Raw genomic sequence first — 21,492 nt, forward strand, 5'->3', positions numbered from 1 at the left:
GAGCGCTTCACCACGGCATCAGCAAGGCACGTTGTCTGTCCCATGAAAAACCAAACCAAACCCATCGCCCTGGAGTTGGTGCTGACTCCCGGGGACTCTATAGGACAGGGTTGAACTGTCCCTGGGGGTGTCTGACACTGTCACCCATCTCTGCTTTTGTCATCAGGTGTCATCGAGTCGGTCCCAACGCATAACGACCTTACGCACCCCAAAGCAAAGCCCGGTCCCGCGCCGGCCTCACCAGGGCCCTAGGTTTGAGCGCGTTGTCCACAGTGTCCATCCATCTCCCTGAGGGCCCTCCTCTTTCGCGGCCCCTTGACTTTACCAACATGAAAGCCTTGTCCAGGGACTGGCCTCTCCTGACAACACGTCCAAAGTATGAGAGACAAAGTCTCACCATCCTTACCTCTAAGGAGTGCTCTGGCCGTACTTCTGAGACAGATTGGTTTGTCCTTCTGGCAGTCCGTGGGGCTTTGAAGGTTCTTGGCCGGCACCACAATTCAAATGCACTGGTTCTTCTTTCTGATTCAGTGTCCAGCTCTCACATGCAGAGAGGCGATTGGAAACACCCTGGCTTGGGTCAGGTGTGCCTTAGTCCTCAAAGGGACACCCCTAGAGGCCCTCTTCAAAGTCACCCTCAATGGGAATAGAAAGCCTAGTCTTTCCCCTGGAGAGAGCTGGTGATCTCAGACTGCTGACCTTGCCACTAGCCACCCAAGAAGCAGCCACTGCCCCACCAAGGCTCCTCTCGGGCTGTTCCCTAAGGCTGCTGTCAGGAGCACCGGTGATTGGGTGCTGGGCTGCTAAACCTAAGGGGAACGGTTCAAACCTACCGGCCGTGCCATAGAAGAAAAAAGAGGCTGGCTGCTCAGAAACCCCATCCAAGGTCACCGTGAGTGGGAACCCACAGTGAGTTTGGGTTTGTTTGTTTGTTTGTTTGTTTGTTTGTTTGTTTTTTAAGGTTGCTGTAACAAAGTACCACAAACTCAAAAAATATCAATAACTCAAACCCCTGCCATAGAGTCAATTCTGACTCAGGTGACCTAGGGGACAGGGTAGAGCTGCCCGGGGGGGTTCCGAGGCTGCATCTCTCCCTGTCACTGATGTGGAGTCAGGCTACGATCCCCAAGATCCACAGTTTGAAACCACCAGCCGCTCTACAGGAGAAACACGAAACTTTCTACTCCCCTAAGGAGTAACCGCCTCGTAGACCCGCGGGGGAAGCTCCCCCCTGTCCCATAGGGTCAGCACGAGTCCGAAAGCATCTGTGGTCTCCCAGCTTTGGAGGCCGGGAGTCGGCGGTCACGGTGTCAGCAGAGCCGTGCTCAGTCAGCAATGGAGGAAGCCCCTTCCTCTTCTGCCCCATGCGTTCCCTGTCTTGTGTCTCCATCTTCACGTGGCTCTCTTCGCCCCGTCTTCTCTGTTAGATCTCTTCTTTCCTAAGAACTCAGCACACACAGAGGTTGGGTCAGGACCCACCCTGGGCCCTGTGAGCTCACGCGTTAACAGTGCTGACACCAGCTGCGCAGAGGCCTGGTGGCATCCTGGGAGGTGCATTGGGCAGGTAACCACGAGGTCAGCAGTTCTAAAGCGCCAGGTGCTCTGGTGGAAGAAGGATCGAGCTCTCTGCTCCTGCAGAGTTGCCGGCTCGGAAGCCGCCGGGGCAGTGCCAGTCTGCTTGTTGCGGTTTCTCTGAGTCTGAATTACTCGAAGGCGATGAGTGGTAACATCCGCAAAAACCCTGTTCCCAAATGAGGCCACATCCACCAGGCGTGGCCGTGATGGCCTCCACTTCTCATTGGGGGAGACGCACCCCAAACTCCAGCATAGTGGGGAGGAGCCACGCTTTCACACCTTCAGTCCCAAACAGGGGGTTCACTCCAGAGAGGCGCTTCCTGTCGGAAAACCAAAGTAGACTTCCACCTGTCCCGGGAAGGCTGGGGACGGTGCAGGCGGCGGGGTGGGTTCCAGAAGCCAGGGAGGTCTGCACTGCCTGGCTGAGCTGCAGGACCCGGGGGGAAGCCGGAGGGGCCCCTGGTCTGGGGGCAATGATGAGGTCATCTGCCTGAGAGAGACTTAATAGCCTTTCCAGGAAATCTCTGCACAAATAACCCGACTTCAGAGAAGAGAGGAAAATTGCCTTTTTCCATCTGGCAATGCAAGCCATGGGCCGTGCAGGCCCAGACAGCTCTGTTCCTCGGGGTGATTGGGATCACTCTCTCAGACCAAAGCCTGCAGGCTGACTTCAAAGGGGCCTGCTGGACCGGGGCCTGGAGCCTGCTGTGTGCTGTCCCTCCGAGGTCCACCCCGCCCCCTGTTTGGCTGGATCCCCAGGCCTTAGGAGTGGGAAACCAGCCTTTTGTGAGGCCCCACGTATATCCAACCCAGACCGGCCCTCCCTTCCTCTCCTTCCCTCAGCCTTGTAGCCCCCCGCCTCCACCTCCACCCCCCACCCAGGACCTGCTCTCTGGGAAGGCTCTGGGGGACCCAGTCATGCTCACAAGCCAGGAAGGACCTCTCAGCTGGCACCCCCAAGTCCTCCCTTCCACGAGGCCTGAGAAAATGCCTGACCACTAGGAAAGAGCCCACGGCCAGATCCCAGCCTGGGGTCTCCAAAACGGGACACACACACCATGTCATTTCTGAGACAGCCGGCCTGGTCACTCCGCTTCCGGCCTCAAGTTCAACAGCCTACACAGGGGCGTTCCAGGGCTGGCATCTCAGACCCATGTGTTTCACCTGACTGTGTAGGAGGTACCCAAGGGGTCCCTTCAGGAAAGAGAAAGAATTCATCATGACTCACCTGGGTCCTTGGAGCTAGCCTCACCTGCTAAGAGCGAAGTTTGGGGTCTAGCATGCCAATCCCTCTATACCAGTGGTTCTCAGCCTGTGGGTCATGACCCCTTTGGGGATTCAACAACCCTTTCACAAGGGTCGCTCAATTCATAACAGTAGAAAATGACAGTGATGAAGTAGCAACAAAAATAATTTAATGTTTGGGGGTCACCACAACACAAGGAACTGTTAAAGGGTCGCGGCATTAGGAAGGTTGAGAACTGCTACTTTACGCCCAGACTGCCCTCCCCAACTCTCCTGATGCCCCTCCCTGTGCTCCCACGCTGGGCTCTTCCTTCCTTTTTCGGTCCTGGTGCTGCCCCCGTCCATTGGGACCATCTCGTTGCTGAGGGAGATGAGCCCTCAGGAACCTGCCCTTTGGTCCCTAGCGAAACAGTAGCACTCTGGCCCTTGGGTGAAAGACAGGGAAGGAGGACAGCAGACAAGGTTCAGGCCAGCAAACTACTCTGCAGCCACCCGTGGGTGCTTGGGGACCTCAGCAAGGGACCTGCCTGAGCAGGGAGCAAACTGATCCTGAACCCCTTTATCCACTGCAAGCTCCCACTGCACCCCAGGACACCCTCTGTCCTGAAAGGTCCCCCCACCCTTGTCCTCAGAAGTCCAACATTGCCACAGGCCTTCCCATCTGTGAAAGAGCCCTAGCCTTTTGGGGGTCCTCGGACACCCACCTCAGGGGCCGAGCACAACCTGAGCAGCCCTGGAAGGCGGTGCGGCACCTGACTGGAGGGTGCGGGGGCTGCCACCATTGTCTGGAGCCCACCTCAGCAGCGTGGAGCTGGGACCTGCCAATGCAGGTGCCATAGGAACGACAGGGTGTGTCCAGCAGAGAGCTGTCGCCCACGTCCAGCACAGGCTGCTGCTCATGTTCACAGGGTTACCACCTGCCAACCAGCGGCAGTGAGTGCTGCCCAGCGGGGGAGAAGGCTTCCCACCTCACCGACAGCCTGAGCTATTTCCTCTGCCTCCCTGGGTACCTCTGAGCAGGCATGGAATTATTCATTCCTTCAAGGGCCTGGAAATCCCATCACGAGAGCTTTGTCCCCTTCCTTCCCTGTCCCTAAGGTTGACTCTAAGAACTTGCTGACAAGACAGGTCAGGTCAGCTAGAGGGACCTTTGTAATATGGGGGCCTGGGTCAGTGGAGAGCCCCTGGACACTGCCCTTCCATCTTGTCCCCTCAGCTCCCCCTCAGGAACCCTTGAGGGGCTGAGACCCAGAAAGTTGGAGTCAATTGTACTGTCCAAACCAGCTCCTCAGAGGAGAACACAAAAGAGACAGCCCATATATGAATGCATAAGGGAACATGCGACCTGCAGGCTCCTCACCATGTCACAGACCCCTGGGCCAGGGAGTGCTCCAGGGCCCCATTCCACTGCCTGGCTGGGCCTCAGCCTCTTCCCATGACACTCCCACCCTCCAGAACACACCAGCAGGATGCCTGCTGAGGCCACCCCACTCTGTGACAGGTCTCCTCACCTTCGTTTGCCTGCTTCCCTCCTGGAGGAACATAGGTGACCCCAGGCCCAGCGGAGTCTCCAGAGAGACCAGCTCCCCCTTGCAGGCAGGCAGGTAGGCCTGGCGAGGGTGGACTGCCCTGCTGGCCTTGGCTGAGCTGCTGGGTAAGAGGAAGAAACTACAGAGTCTCTGGAAAAGTCTCAGGAAAGGGGCACAGCCATTCTGCATGGACAGCTGGCCCCGCCTCACAGAGCAGAAGGCTAGGGAGCCAGGAGGGGGACTGCCAAGGCGTAAGACTCATCGCCTGCCAGGTGGTAAAGCCCCTTCTTTCCTTCGAACAAGATCCAGACGTGCCCATTAGCAGGGAACCAGAAATGTCCATCAAACAGGTGTATAGATGGAAGGTGAGTTGACCATCAGGCATAGATGCTGGACTTCAAAGCAGATTTGATTAAATGAACCTGGAGTCACAGGAGCCCTGGTGGTGTAGTGGTTACACTCTGGGCTGCTAACCTCAAGGTCAGCAGTTCCAAGCCACCAGCGCTCCCCAAGAGACGGTGGGACTTTCTACTCCTATAAAGAGTTACAGTCTCAGAAACCCACAGGGGAAGTTCCACCCTGTCCTCTAGGATTGCTGGGAATCAGTATTGGCTCAAGGGCAGTGAGTTTGAGATTCTTAAGCCTGGAGTCAAGATGCTAGAAAGGGAATGGAAAAAAGAGCTGCCCAGAAGCCTTGAACATTCAAAAACCAAGTTGTTCGTTACCTCCCAGTTGGCACAGGTCATGGTGGGTCCACATGAAATGAAACGCTGCCCAGGACTAAAGCGTCCCCATGATCAGCTGGGGATCGATGGTTCAGGATCCACAAGGTTTTCATTGGCTAATTTCCAGAAGTAGATCTCCAGACCTTTCTTCCATGCCCATCTTTGTCTGCATGCTCCGCGGAAACCTGCTCAGCACCACAGCGACACACCAGCTTCCACTGGCAGACAGGTCACGGCTGGACATGAGGTGCATTTGTTGGACACAGGTCTCCACATGGAAGTCGAGCCTGCTATTACTAAGGCTGGGCCTGTGGGCTCAGGAACATAGCCACAGGGGACACCTAGGCCAGCTAGCATAACATAGTTCACAACGACCATGCTCCACAACCTACTTCAGTGAGTAGCATCTGTGGCCTTAAAAGCTCATGAGCAGCCCTCTGAGATGCCTCTATGGCTTCTCCCTGCCAGGAGGTAAAGAAGTGCTGGAATTTGAAGATGCATGGAAATAATTAGTCCAATGGACCACTGGAGCAGCTCGACATCAGTTTGCAGGAGCCTGTGACCAGAAGAACCAGCTACCACTACCATCTGCTCAGAGAGGGATCACATTTGAGAGGTTTGGCTAGAGTGAAAGGAAATGTGGGACAAAACCCAAAATCATACAAACGACCTGGCTTACAGGTTGCATAGAGACCGGAATAAGGCACAGATGCGGGACCCCTAAGACAATAAGCCCTTAATCACCATTCAAGCCTGGGGTGAGCTAACTCATCCCCATAGCTCAGTTTTCAGCCACACAGTAGACAGGTCTCTGAGGGGAGCATTCACACTAGGGAGGGACACGCCCTGAAGGATAATCAACTGCTTGAAATCACAAGGGTGGCAGTTACGCAACACAAAGTTCAGGAGCACTGGGACAGCAGAGGAATGGACACAGGAAGGAAGTGGGTTAAGTGTGGTTGTGTCATAGAAGACTGAAAATGACATGAAGCAACACGTGTATGAGTTGTTGAATGGAAAACTGATATGCTCTTGGGAACCCCAAAGGCTTCACGATAGCAGTGCCAGGTGCAAGAGAGGAACATGGTAGTGTGGCAGCTTACCAGATCAACAAGCAGAAGTCAGTTGGATTGCTAGCCACAGCCAATGGGATTACAGAAAAAGAGATCGAGAAGATAGTACCCTTCACAATAGCCAAGCATAAATTGAGATATCTAGGGATATACCTAACCAAAAATTAAAAGATCTATACAGGGAAAACTACAAAATATTATTACAAACCAAAAGAGACCTTCACAAATGGAAAAATATATATATGCCATGCTCGGGAATCGGAGGACTCAATATCGTAAAGATGCCATTTCTCTCCAAGGCACTATCTAGGCTCAATGAAATGCAGATACAAATACCATCATCAATCTCCAAAGAACTGGAAAAACTGACTACCAACTTCCCATGGAAAGGGAAGAAGCCCAGAATTGGCAAAGAACTCCTCAAGAAGAGCAATGAGGTGGGTGGGCTTGCCTTACCTGACTTTAGAACGTATTAGACAGTCACACAGTTCTCAAAAACGCATGGTCCTGGTATAGTGATAGAAACTCACACCAACGGATAAGAGACGAAATCCAGAAATAAAATCCGCAGAGACAGCCAACTGATCTTTGATAAGGGCTCCCAAACATCAAATGGGAAGCAGGTGCCCTTTTCAGCAAATGGTGCTGGAAAGACTGGGTATCAACCTGCAGAAGAATGAACGAAAACCCTTACCTCACCCCATACACAAGGACAAAATCAAAGTGGATCACAGACCTTGAGGAAAAACCCCAAACTATCAGGATCATCAATGAAATAATTCGGACAAAACTAAGAACCTTATCACAGGGAATACATGAGCTGTCAGCAATAATGATGGGTACACACGCAGAGAAAGATAAAGTAGACGTGTGGGAAATACTTGTGTGCATTGAAAGATTTCATCGAGAGAATAAAGAGAGAGCCCACAGACTGGGAAAAGATATTTAGTAATGACATATCAGACAAAGGTCTTATTACTAAAATCTACAGAGCCCTGCAACCTTGCAACAAGAAAAAAATGAATTGCCCACTGAGGAGGTGAGCAAAGGCCTTGAACAGAAGATTCACAGAGGAGAAGACCAATAAATGGTCAATAAACATGAGAAAATTGTCCCAATCATTAGCCAACCGGGAAGTGCAAATCGAACAACTATGAGATACCACCTAACACCCACAAGGATAGCTCAACTCAAAAAAATAGAAATCAACAAATGTTGGAGGGGGTGTAGAGAAATAGAAACTCTCATTCACTGCTGGTGGCCTTATAAATACGTACAGCCACTGTGGAAAGCCACGGGCGATACCTAAAACAGATAGAAATCGAGCTACCTTACAACCCAGCAATTCCACTCCTGGGCATACACCCATAAGAAATAAGAAACAGGCCACGACCAGACATCTGAGCTCCAATGTTCATCACTGCACACTTCACCATCGCAAAGAATTGGAAACAGCCGAAATGTCCATCAAGAGTCAAATGGATTAATAAACTCTGGAATACGCACACATGGAGTATTATGCATTCCAGAAAAAAGTACTGAAATGATGAAGCACCTCCTCTCACGGAAAGAGGGAATACGGGCACAGGGGGAAATGTACCTATCGCATAGCTCCTGGGCTGAGGACCAGATACTCGGACAAGAGCCAGACCAAACACCAGGATGCATACGTACATCATCCCAAAAGAGTGAAAAAAAATAAAGAAAAAATGTTAAAGATGCAGAAAAACATCCCTCCCCCCTCATATGCCTGTATGGCACAGAGGAGTGGGGAAAGAAAAGATGGCAATGGGGGACCGGGGCACTAATCCACCCAAGGGGAGGGTGCTGTTTATGTCCTCACAGGAATTGGAGAGAGAGAGTAAACCTCACCCGGTGCTCCAAGTCTTGAGGGTGACGTTCCTGCTCCGAGCAGCTCATCCACAGAGAGGGAGGCAGGGCCATCCTCAGCTTGACAGGCAATGTTCCCTTCCTAGACAACAGCACTACAGGGGAGGGGGACAGCACTGAAGATACAGCTCAGGGAGTACAGCCGGTCTCACCCGTCCACATGGGGGCACACCAAGAGGGGAGTGCAACAGATGAGCCATGGGACAAAGCCACAAAGTCCCTAAGGAATCCCGATTGTAGACTTCTGACTGGGGAGCGGGCAGGGCTTGGCACCTCATCTGAACGGGTGGAGGAGACTCACAAGGGGGGCCACACAAAAAGTCAAAGGTGTAACTGAGTAGGGGGTGGGGCACTACACCCCTCCATCCTTGACTGCAAGGAGAGCAATGGGGTCTTGTAGAGAAGGCACCCCTTGTACATGAACCCTGAGGACTAAAAGGATAAAGGGATGTTAGGGAAGGGGATCTTGTAATATGGATCCCTGAAAGAAAAAGGATTGGAGCGATGGATTATAACAGGGCCTGCTTGCTATTTAACAGAGGGCTACTCATCAACAGCTAGACTTAGAACGACTTGTATGCTCTCTTCTCTCTCTCTCTCTCTCTCTCTCTCTCTCTCTCTCTCTCTCTCTCTCTCCCCCACCCCCAGATGGGACCATGGGGGGTGGAGCCTGGGAGAGGAGGAGAAGGGGGTAGGGGAGTAAGGAGCCAAAAACGAACAACAGGGACAGGGGAATAGTAAGGGATAGAAAATTGATGGGGAGAAGGGTGCAGCAGTCTGGATCATGTTTGATTAATTTAAATGTATCTGAGAGGTGAACTATAGGTAAACATAAAAGTGGGACAGGAAGAGAGAAAAAGAAAGTAATAATCATCTATAGGTGTAATCTATAGATAGGTATATTACTCAATGTATGTGTAATATACATACACACACACAATAAGGAAGCAGTTGGTCTTTGGGCCTCTACTTAAGTCTTACCTCAGTATAAGACTGGTTTGTTCTAATCATGTGGCAACGTATGATATTCACCTTTCCAACACAATGGATGAAGACAAAATGGGTACATAAGCAAATGTGGTGAAGAAAGCTGATGGTGCCCGGCTGTCAAAAGATATAGCACCCAGGGTCTTAAAGACTTGTAGTTAAACAAGCAGCCATCTAGCTCAGAAGCAACAAAGCCCACATGGAAGAAGCACACAGCCTGTGCGATCACGAGGTGCTAACGTGAATCCATTTCAGAAGTTCAAAAACAAGCAAACAAATTGATGTGAGGGAGCACAGACAAATTGGAGACCCAAACCCACCTGTAAGACAATTGGACAGTCCCTCAGAGAAGGGCCACATGGACGGGATGATACACTCAGGGTGCAGGACATCACTGATGAAGCACTTAACTACCCTCTAGTTCAGTGGTTCTCAACCTGTGGGTCACGAGGGTAGAATGACCCTTTCACAAGGGTCCCCCAATTCATCACAGAAGTAAAGTTACAGTGACGAAGTAACATTTTATAGTCGAGGGGCCACCACAACATGAGGAACTGCATTAGAGGGTCGCAGGATTAAGAAGGTGCAGAACCATGCTCTAGTTCTTTCATATTTTCTCCCCTTCCTGTTATGGTCCCAGTTTTACCTCATTAAGCTTGTTAGACCTGCAAATATTCATTTGTATAATGAAGGTCATTCGATGTTTGAAATCCGAGAGAGAGAAACCTGTTAGAAATGATAGCAGGAGCAATGATTCCCTGGGGGTACAGGAAGAGATGGGGTCAGAGGGGAGGGGGAACTGGTAGCAAAGGTGACTGCATAACCCCATGCGAGGGAATAACAGAACTGTAGGGGAACGGATGCAGTGGGTGGTGTATGATATGGCCAAATAATAATAATATTTAATATAATAATAAGGGTTCGTGGGGTAGGGTGGGGGAGGGAGGGGATAAAAGGGCGCTGATATCAAAGCGTTCAAGAAGAAAGAAAATGTTTTGAAAATGATGGTGGCAGCAATTGTACAATTATGCTTGATCTAATTAAACTGTGGATTGTTATAATATCCGCATGAGCTCCCAATAAACAAATCAACAAAAAGGAGTTTTTTTAAAAGCAAGATTTCTACTACTGATGTCCCCTTTGAAAAGTACATAAACTGCATCCAGGTCTTCACCAAGAGTAAAACAAATTGGGGGAGAGATCTTTTTACCCGTGGCATTCCACACTTTCCCCACTAGCCTGCTTCCAGGAGAAGGAGGGAGAGGAAGGAGAACAAGGGAGGGGACAGCCAGACAGCCCCTGGCAAGCCACAGAGCTGCAGAATCACCCAGTAGAGACTGCCATTGCTGTGGGGCTGGTTCTGCCACAGGGAGGCCTGTCCTGTGTGATGATCTTGGACGTAATCTTTATGGAAGCAGATCGCCAGGCCTTTCTTGTACAGTGCATCAGGTGGGCTAGACCGTCAACCTTTAGGTTAGTAGTTCAGTACAATTCAGCAAAGGTAAGACAGCGAGAAGTGCAAACCATAAAAAGAGATAAGGAGGGACACTATATAATGCTCAAGGGAATCATAGACAATGAACCACTAAGCATTGTAAACATATATTCCCCAAATGAGAGACCAGCTCAATATGTCAACCAAACACTCCAAAAGATTAAGAAAGAAATCACAGACTCGACAATTATAGTGGGCGACTTCAACACACCACTCACTGAGAAAGATAGATCACAGGGAAAGAAACTCAACAAGGAGACTAGGGAGCTAATCTCCACAATTAGACAATTTGACCTAATAGATATTTACAGAGCTTTTCATCCAAATATAAAAAATTCCACATTCTTTTCAAGTCCCCATGCACACATTTGAAGATAGACCACATGCTGGGGCATAAGGCAAATCTACATAAATTTAAGCACATTGAAATAATACAGACCTCTCTCTCTGACCACTGTGCCATAAGACTGGAAATCAACAAAAGGAAGACAGAGAAAATAAGAGCAAATAATTGGAGGATGAAAAACTCTCAATTGCAAAAGGAATGCGTACTGGTGCAGATCAGAGATGAAATTGGGAAATTTATAGAAACCAATGAAAATGAGCACACGACATACCAAAACTTATGGGACACAGCAAAGACAGTCATCAGAGGAAGGTTCATAGCAATACAAGCACACCTAAGAAAGGAAGAGAGACTCATGACGGATACACTGACGCAAAGTTTACAAAAACTAGAGCTGAGTCAGCAGGACAACCCTACTAATAGCAAAAGAAAAGAAATTATAAAAATCAGGGCTGAGATTCAGGAGAGGGAAAATTTAAAAAAAAACTATGGAAAAAATTAATATCGCTAAAAGTTGGTTCTTTGAAAGGATAAACAGGATTGATAGACCATTGGCAAACCTAACCAAAGAAAGGAGGGAACAAATCTCAATAGCAAGAATAAGGGATGAAAGAGGGGTCATTACAACAGACCCTAATGAAATCAAAAGGATAGTTACACAATACTATGAAGGATTGTACTCCAATGAATTCAACAATTTGGAAGACATGGACAAATTCCTGGAAAAACAATCCCTCCCTAGACTCTCCTCGGTGGACATCAAGAATCTCAACAGAACCATAGCAATAGAAAAAATAGAAAAGGTTATCAAGGGATTACCAACAAAAAATTCCCCTGGACCAGATGGCTACACTGGAGAATTCTACCAAGCATTCAGGGAAGAACTAATACCAATCCTACACAAACTTTTCCAGAACATAGAAAAAGATGCCAAACTCCTTCTATGAAGCTAGTATAACTCTGATACCCAAACTGGGCAAGGATCCCACAAGAATCGAGAACTACAGACCGATATCCCTAATGAACATCGATGCAAAAATCCTTAACAAAATACTAGCCAACAGAATACAAAAGTATATAAAACAAATAATTCACCATGACCAAGTGGGATTCATACCAGGGATGCAGGGATGGTTCAACATACGAAAGACCATTAGTATTATTCGTCACATTGACATGAAAAAGTATAAGAATCACATGATAATATCGATAGATGCAGAAAAAACATTCAACAACATCCAACACCAATTCCTGTTTAAGACACTTGAGAAGATAGAAATGGAAGGAAAGTTCCTCCAGACAATACAAGCTATATATGAAAAACCAACAGCCAAAGTGGTAGTCAATGGAGAAAGACTAACACAATCCCACTGAAAAAGGGGACCAGACAAGGATGCCCCTTGTCTCCACTCCTATTTAATATCGTGCTGGAGGTTTTAGCTAACAGCATAAGGCAAAGAAGTGACATCAAAGGTATTCGTCTGGGGAAGGAAGAGGTGAAACTATCGTTATTTGCAGATGATATGATTTTATATGTGGAAAATCCCAAAAGTTCCACAAGGGGAGTACTGGAAGCAATAGAGGAGTTTGGCAGAGTGGCAGGATACAAGATCAACAAGCAGAAGTCCATCAGACTGTTATACACATCAGATAAGACCACAGAAGAAGAGATCAAAAAGGTGGTACCCTTCACAATAGCCAAACACAAATTGAAATATCTAGGGATACACCTGACTGAAAAAACAAAAGATCTATATAGGGAAAACTATAGAACACTATTACAAGAAACCAAGAGCGACCTCAACAAATGGAAGAATATCCCATGCTCTTGGATTGGGAGACTTAATATAGTTAAGATGTCAGTTCTGCCAAAGGCCCTATATATGTTTAATGCCATCCCGATACAATTACCATCATCTTTCTTCAAAGAAATGGAAAAACTGATTACCAACTTCATATGGAGAGGGAAGAAACCCAGAATTAGCAGAGAACTCCTCAAGAAGAAGGACACCGTGGGAGGGCTTGCTTTACCTGACTTTGGTACATACTATGCAGCCACAGTTCTCAAAACTGCATGGTATTGGTACAATGACAGATTCTCAGACCAATGGAAGAGAACTGAAAACCCAGAAATAAAAGCATCAGCATACACACAGCTGATCTTTGATAAGGGCCCCAAAAATATCCAATGGGATACAGATGCCCTCTTTAACAAGTGGTACTGGAAAAAATGGATATCTACCTGCAGAAAAATGAAGCAAGACCCTTATCTCACTCCATGCACAAGAATAAACTCAAGGTGGATCACAGACCTTGAAGTTAAACCCCAAACTATTAGGGCCATCAGTGAGGGAATTGGGACCAACTTGAGAACTTTGGCGCAGGGAATACACAGGCTATCAGAAATAGGGAAGGACACAAACACAGAGGAGGCACAAATCAACAAATGGGATATACTGAAGATAAAACACTTGTGTACATCTAAAGAATTCACCAAGAGAGTAATAAGAGAGTCCACAGACTGGGAAAACATCTTTAGCAATGACACATCAGACAAAGGCCTTATTACTAAAATCTACAGTACTCTGCTAGCTTCCAAAAAGAAAAAAACCAATAGCCCACTTGAAAGGTGGGCAAAGGACTTGAACAGAAGTTTCACAGGGGCAGAAATCCGAATGGCCAACAAACATATGAGAAAATGTTCCCGATCTTTAGCCATAAGAGAAATGCAAATTAAAACAACAATGAGGTACCACCTGACACCCTCAAAGGTAGCCCAATTCAAAAAATCAGAAAGCAACAAGTGTTGGAGGGGCTGTAGGGAGACAGGAACTCTCATCCACTGCTGGTGGGACTGTAAGTACGTACAGCCACTATGGAAATCAATCTGGCGATACCTAAAACAGATGGAAATAGAGTTACCATATGACCCAGCAATCCCCCTACTGGGCATATACCCAGAAGAGGCAAGAAACAAACCAAGACCAGACATCTGTGCTCCAATGTTCATTGCGGCACAGTTCACAATTGCAAGGAGTTGAAAGCAACCCAAATTTCCATCAACTGACGATTGGATTAAAAAACTGTGGTGTATACATACAATGGAATACTACGCATCACTAAAAAGCAGTGATGAACGTATGAGGCACATAGCGGCATGGGAAGAACTGGAGGAAATCATGCTAAGCGAGGTAAGTCAGGCACAAAAGGACAAGTACAACATGAGCCCGCTGAGGTAAGAATTAAAAAAATATTTTAAAAAGCAAAAGTGGCATAGGGGAAAAAGCTACTATATACAAACATTTGTGGGGTGAAGACTGTGTAGTATGGCAGAGACCAGATCAAAACCAGGGATGCACATGGTAGACAACAGTGGAGGAGGTGGGGAAAGGAAAACAAAAGGATGAATATAAGGAAGAAAAGGGAAGTGGGGGCATGGGGCATTAATCCACCCAAGGGGAGGGTATTGTTTATATCTCCACAGGGAAAGTGGGACCAGACTTCAACCCAGTGCCGCAAGGTGTGAATGCAATATCCCGGCGTGTAGTAGGGAACCAGTGGAGAGGTCTGGGAGGCTGGCCCCAGCACCATAAATTAAGTGGATTCCTGCCCCTCCCCCGAAATGAATTTGTTCCAAAGGACGACATTGACTCTGCAGTTCCGGGAGATGGACATATCTGATCAGAGCACACGGGAGCAGATGAAGGGGCAGGAGGAGACAGTGGAACACAGCCTGGCCCACCAGGCCATGAGGATGATGTTCCTGAGTAGAACAGCCAGTCCACAGAGAGAACAACATGGCTGGCCCCACTATGAGAAATGATGCCACTCAGTGACTAAGGGCGATACAGGGGACAGCACCGGAGACACAGTGTGGGATTGCACCTGACCTGATCCCACCACGCCGAGGCAAATCACTGGGGGAGTGCAGCGGAACAGCAAGGGAATGGAGTGGCAAGGTCCCCAGGGAATGCCGAAAGTGGACTTTGGGGCCAGGGCGTGGTGCCCCAACAGACTGGACTGGAAAACGCTCCTAAGGGCCAGCAAACGATCCCTGAACTAACTACAAGCTTTTCTCTTGTGAACTGTTTTGTTCTGTTCTTTTTCAGTGGTTTGTTTTTGTTGTTTTGTTGTCTGGTTGTGTACTGTTGCTTTGTTTTCCTCTGTCTTGTTTTCGTGCATGTTAGTGTCTCCACAGGTCTGTCTGAATAGGACAGGCTGGATGAAGTATCTGGAGGAAAAACAACGGGACCGACAGTTCCGGGGGGACTTGGGGTGGAGGAGGGGAAGGGGGGTAAGGAAGTGGTGTTAACAAACACAGAAACAAGGGAACAACATGGGACCCAAAATGGTAGAAAGGGGGGAGTGGCAGGCCTGGTGGGGAATGATCAAGGGTAAGGTTGCATAGAGAAGAGGTATACTCTAGCCCAGGTAGTGATGAAGCATGGTAGTGGGGCAGGAGGAAAATCAAGGGAGATGGAGGAAAGAGCTAGGAGTCAAAGGGCATTTATGGAGGTCTAGACAAAGACATGTACATGCAAATATATATAGGAGGATGGGGAAATAGATCTATGTGTCTATCTTTATAGGTTAAGTATTAACGTGGCGGATGGACCTTGGGCCTCTACTCAAACACGCCCTCAATGCATGAATACTTTCTTTTATTAAATTGGAACTCTATGATGCTCACTCTCCCGACACAACAGCTGGAGCCAGTGGGTGAACAAGTAAATGTGGTGAAGAAAGCTGATGGTGCCCGGCTATCAAAAGAGTTAGTGACTGGGGTCTTAAAGGCTTGAAGATAAACAAGTGGCCATCTAGCTCAGAAGCAACAAAGTCCACATGGAAGAACACACCAGCCTGTGTGATCGAGTGGTCCCGAAGGGATCAGTTATCAGGCATCCAAGAACAAAAACTCATATCATTGGCTGCACACCTCCATGATAGGATCGCTGAAGACAAATGGGTGCATAAGCAAATGTGGTGAAGAAAGCTGATGGTGCCCGCTATCAAAAGAGATAGTGTCTGGGGTCTTAAAGGCTTGAAGGTGAACAAGTGGCCATCTAGCTCAGAAGCAAAAAAGCCCACATGGAAGAAGCACACCAGCCAGTGTGATCACAAGGTGCCAAAGGGACCAGGTATAAGGCATCATGCAAAAAAAAAAAAAAAGATATATGTGTGTATGTATATATATATATATATATATATATATATATATATATATACATACCATATTGAATGAAGGGGGAAGTGCAGAGTGGAGACCCAAGGCCCAAGTGTCGGCCAATGGAGATCCCCTCATAGAGGGGTTTAGGAGAGGAAATGGGTCAATCAGGGTGCAAGGTAGTACCGATGAAGAACACAGCTTTCCCCCAGATCCTGGATGCTTCCTTCCCCCAACTACCATGATCTGAATTCTGCCTTGCAGGGCTGGATGGGGCAGAGGTTGTAAACTGGTGCATATGAGGGCTGGAGGCACAGGGAATCCAGGGTGGATGATACCTTCAGGACCACGGGTGTGAGGGGCGATGCTGGGAGAGTGGAGGGTGGGTGGGTTGGAAAGGGGGAACTGATTATAAGGATCCACATGTGACCTCCTCCCTGGGAGAGGGACAGCAGAGAAGGGGGGAAGGGAGACTCTGGATAGGGCAAGATATGACAAAATAATGATGTATAAATTACCAAGGGCACATGAGGGAGGGGGGAGCGGGGAGGGAGGGGGGAAAAAAGAGGACCTGATGCAAAGGGCTTAAGTGGAGAGCAAGTGCTTTGAGAATGATTGGGGCAGGGAATGTATGGATGTGCTTTATACAATTGATGTATGTATATGTATGGATTGTGATAAGAGTTGTATGAGTCCCTAATAAAATGTAAAAAAAGAAAAGAGGAGAAAAAAAAGAAAATGATTAGGGCAAAGAATGTACAGATGTGCTTTATACAATTGATGTATGTATATGTATGGATTGTGATAAGAGTTGTATGAGCCCCTAATAAAATGTTAAAAAAAAAAAAAAAGACAGCAGGTCACAAAAGAGAGCTACGTCAGCCAATCACAAAGGGTCAAGTGCAACCCAAGTCCTGAGGTCAGTATAACCAGCACAGCAGGTGTAGAAGAAACTCCACTTATCTCACAATGTACGGATTGAAGTCCGACCAAACCCGAGAAAGAGAGCTTCCACGAAGGCATTGTGTTAAGAGCGAACAATCTCAGGGGCCACAAATGTCCCTTTTGATTTGATGTTTCTAGTAAATTAAACTTAGTAAAGTTCAAAGTTGAGAATTTAAAGTAAAATTGTCCTTAGGATGGGGTCAGGAAGGAACTCAGAGAGTAGGAGTGTTGGATGATGGGTTTTGTTTGTTTAGATGCTGTTTTAGTGAAGCTGTAACCAAGAGGCCCCAAGCAAGATGGAAGTTCTCTTTTGGATCAATGCCCAGCCCAGCGGCTTGCTCTAGTGCCTGAGGGGCCCAGGTTCCTTCTGCCTCCTCGCTCTCTGCCATTCTCACAATGCTGTTTCCACCGCAGGGCCCCACATAGCCTCTCCTCCTCCTCCTCCTCCAAGTGCAGGGCCCAGTGAGACACAGGGGAAACAGGAAGGGGGGCACAGTCTTGGCCTTTACTGGCCTTTCTATAACTTGCATTCAAACTATAACAAGTTATAACTTTCTATAACTTGTATTCACTAGCCAAAATTTAAACATGTGGTCTCATCTGGCTTCAAAGGAAACTGGGAAAGCTACGTCTTCATCTAGGTGGCCACATATCCATGCCCAGAGACCAACGCTTCCTGTGCCGCCCTGCCTGAGCTGGTATAGAACCTTAGCTCAGTGACAGCAAGGATTCTAATAATCTACAGAGACAGAGCTCGGGCCTGGGGCCTGAGGGTGAGGAGGACTCACGCCCAAGCCTTTCCCCTACTAGCCACCTTGGGGGCATTAGGGGGTTAACGGTAGAGTGAGCCCCAGAGCCAAGAAGTCAGGCTTCCCAAGAGAGGCTTCAAGAGCCTGCCTAAGGTCTGCAGCAACCAATCAGGGACAAGAACCCACTGGAGATCAGGCCTAGACCCTCATCTGGGAGCACAGGCCTGTAGGACCTCAGGGACTGGGACTTTGCTTGGAGGAATTTTGCGGGGATTTTACCCAGGGTGCTCTGCACTTGAGAGAAGCTGCCGTGTGGGAGCCGCAGCCCAAGGAGGAAAAGAACTGACATGTGTGGGTGAGAGTCATAGATCCTGCCATGGTATTTGGAGAAAAAGCAGTAGCTGAAGTTATTTGGAAATTAACTTTGGGAGGCTTTGTCTGGCCTTGGCCGCAGGGAAAGCCCAACTCTGAGAGCGGACCGGAGGTCTTAGATTCTCACCCTGCTTCCACATGGTGGCTGTCCTGAAAACTGGTTAAGCCCAGCGCTGGTCGGCATCGCCTCACTCCTTCTAATTCTCTAGTCACGCACAAGGCTGACACCTCTACTGACTATGGACGAGGGGATCTAAGTGTTCCGCAAATACTGTGACCACGCTGACTCGTATTTTTAAAAGAAACCTCGAAGGATGGTGTTTTTCATGGAATTCATGCCCTGGCCCTTCCAGAGTGTGGCAGCCCCTTCTGATGCCGGGCCCTTGACCACAGTGGCTTCCTGACACATTTTCACCCCTCAGCCTCCTAAGTCCCCAACCATCCCTGGAATTCCAGGGCTCGGGTGTGGAAATGAGTGTCCAGAGCCACATGATGCCAGTGGTCAGTCAACAGAGCAAAGCAGGGCTTCACACAATGATGACAACCACAGTCACGGCTATAGCCAGAGCAGCGGACATGGCAGTGCCCGGGCACTGAGCCCAACAGTGCATGCTCTCACTGCCGCCAGGGGTCTCATTCAGGAACTGAGGAAGGAGAGGTCTCCCCAGTTGTGTAACGTGCCTTGAGTCCCCCACCTACCAAGTGTTGAAGGCCGGAATCAGCCCAAAGGGGACTGACTACAAAGCTCATGTTCTTAACCACTAAGCCAGCAAACTTACTCTTCAGTGGTGTCTTCCTTTCTTGGTGCTGCTGTACCTGAAATCCCCCAGATGGATGGTTTTAAAGAGCAAAACTGTCGAAGACCTGCAACCTGACAATCATCTGAGAGTTGTGTAAAATCCAGGCTAAGGTCAGAACTGTAGTTGTGTTCTTGTTGTTGTCGTTGTTGTCGGGTGCCACGCAGTCAGTTGCGACTCACGTGACCCTGCGTGCAGTAGAATGAAACACTGCCTGTCCGTCCTGCCCCATCCCACAACTCTTCTTTTGTTGCGGCCCATTGTTGCAACCACGGTGTCAATCCGTCTTGTTGAGGGCCTTCCTCTTTCTTGCTGTCCCTCCACTTCACCGAGCATAGTGTCCTTCCACAAGGGCCTCCTGACAGCGTGCCCACAGTACCTAAGAGGAAGTCTTGCCATCCTTGCTCCTAAGGAGCACTCCGGCTGTGCTTCTTCCAAGACAGCTCTGTTGGCTCTGTTAGCACTTCTTAGCACTGTCCTCACCAAGACCCTCATTCAAATACATCGATCCTTCTTCCCTCTGCTTTATCAGAACTCGGGCCCAAGGATTTGCATTTTGCAAATTCTTCAGGTAGTGTAGGTGCTGACAGTCCCGGGAATAAATTTGAGAAAGGCCAGGCTCTGCCTCCAGGTGAGCCTGATCTCATGGACAAGACCCTGCCACCACCCCGGTTGTCTGGCTGGATCAGAAAGTCAGCAGCAGGACTCCTGGGCTGTTAAGAGTGCCGCGTGTCTGGAATCACACTTTCTTATGGTCGCTGTGGCCCTTACATAATTTCATCTCAACTTGAAGATATATAAAAGGGTTGGGGTGGAGGTTCACCTGTCAATCAGGTCACAACCTGATGGGGACTCTTTGTGGGCATGGCCTCCTTGTAAAGAGAATCCTGGGAAACTGCCCCCTGTCTCTCAGCCTTCCCCTTCCTGCTGGCTGACCCTGATGGCAGTCAGGGCCCTGTGGATGTGTCCACCGCCACTGGATCCACCTGTGATAGTCCTGCAGTCTGCAACATTGCTTGTGACTGCTTGAATCTGAAGAGGGACGTATGGGCTTGAGGTGGACTGGTCTGGGTTGTTTCCTGGAAAGCTTCCTGGTATGAAGCTCTTTCTGACACATATATGAGTGTCACTGAATTTGTTTCTCTCGTCAACCCAACCTAACATAATAGTCAGATACTGCAGCCTCAGTATGGATTACACCTTGTGTTAGTCTGGGTAGACTAGAGAAACAAACTCATGGAAATTTACATGTGTGTAAGAAAGGTTTATATACAAGAGCAACTGAATATTGAGAATACTGAGAAAACATCTCAGCCCAGTCCAGATCAATTCCATACGTCCGATATTAGCCCATATGTCCGATATCGTTCTATTAAGTCCTCTTCAGATTCGTGAAGCACATGCAATGATGCTGAATGCAGGAAGATCACAGGCCAGTGGGTGGGAAGTGAATCCAGTGGTGGTGTAAGCATCTCAGCACCAGCAGGGTTTCCACGTGGCTTCTCCAGCTCCTAGGGCACCATCAGGGTAGGTCCATGTGGCTTCTCCTCAGGGATGTCTCTCAGGGAGTCAGCAGAAAGACAGAGTATCTCCCACCTCCAATGAGGAAAATCCAGGAGTTTCCAGAATCCTCAGGAGAAGGCCAGGCCCACACAGAGGCCTCATTGACCATGACCTGAATGACAGACTAGACTCCACCCCTGCACTCTTAATCCTCTCAAGTCCCAAATGGACACCAGATGATGTAACTACCACAACCTGACTGTGAAGAAACTGAAAACCATCATGCACATTTCAAATGAAGAATTGATCAGTGATTAATGTCCATGCAATGGCAATACATTGAGGAAGTGGACAGACATTGTCCCTCTGCTCAAGCCCTCATTGTCCCTCCCTCAACACAAGAACACTTTGTTCTAACAACCTGGCATTCTGTGATGCTCACCATCCCAATACAATCGCTGAAGACAAAATGGGTACATAAGCAAATGTGGCGAAGAAAGCTGATGGTGCCCCGCTATCCAAAGATATAGCATCTAAGGTCTGAACGGCTTGAAGTTAAACAAGTGGCCATCTAGTTTGAAAGCAACAAAGCCCACGTGGAAGCACACATGTGATCACGAGCCTGTGTGATCATGAGGTGTTGACAGAATGAGGTAACAGACATCAGAAGACCCAAAACAAAAAAGACAATGTTGAGAGTGAGGCGGGTCAGAGCAGAGACCCAAAACCCATCAGTAGACAATAGGACATCCCCTCACAGAAGGGTCACAAAGAAGGGATGAGTCAGTCAGGGTGCAGTATAGCATTGGTGAAACACACACTTCTCTGGTTCTTTGAGGCTTCCTCACCTCTCTCTACCACAACCCCAGTCCTACCTTTAAATTCTGGCTAAACCATAGCATGTACACCGGTACAGGTAAGAGCTCACAACACATGGAATCCTAGTCAGATAAACCCCAGATCAGTATAGAAATGGGAGTAGCGATACCAGGAGAGTCGATGGAAAGGGAGGGGAGGAAGTGGGAATTGGTCGCAATGATCGACACATACACCCCACCCCACCCCCAGCCCCCTGGGAACAAACAAGTGAAATGTGG

The sequence above is a fragment of the Tenrec ecaudatus genome, chromosome 2 (assembly GCF_050624435.1).
Source record: "Tenrec ecaudatus isolate mTenEca1 chromosome 2, mTenEca1.hap1, whole genome shotgun sequence".
NCBI lineage: Eukaryota > Metazoa > Chordata > Mammalia > Afrosoricida > Tenrecidae > Tenrec > Tenrec ecaudatus.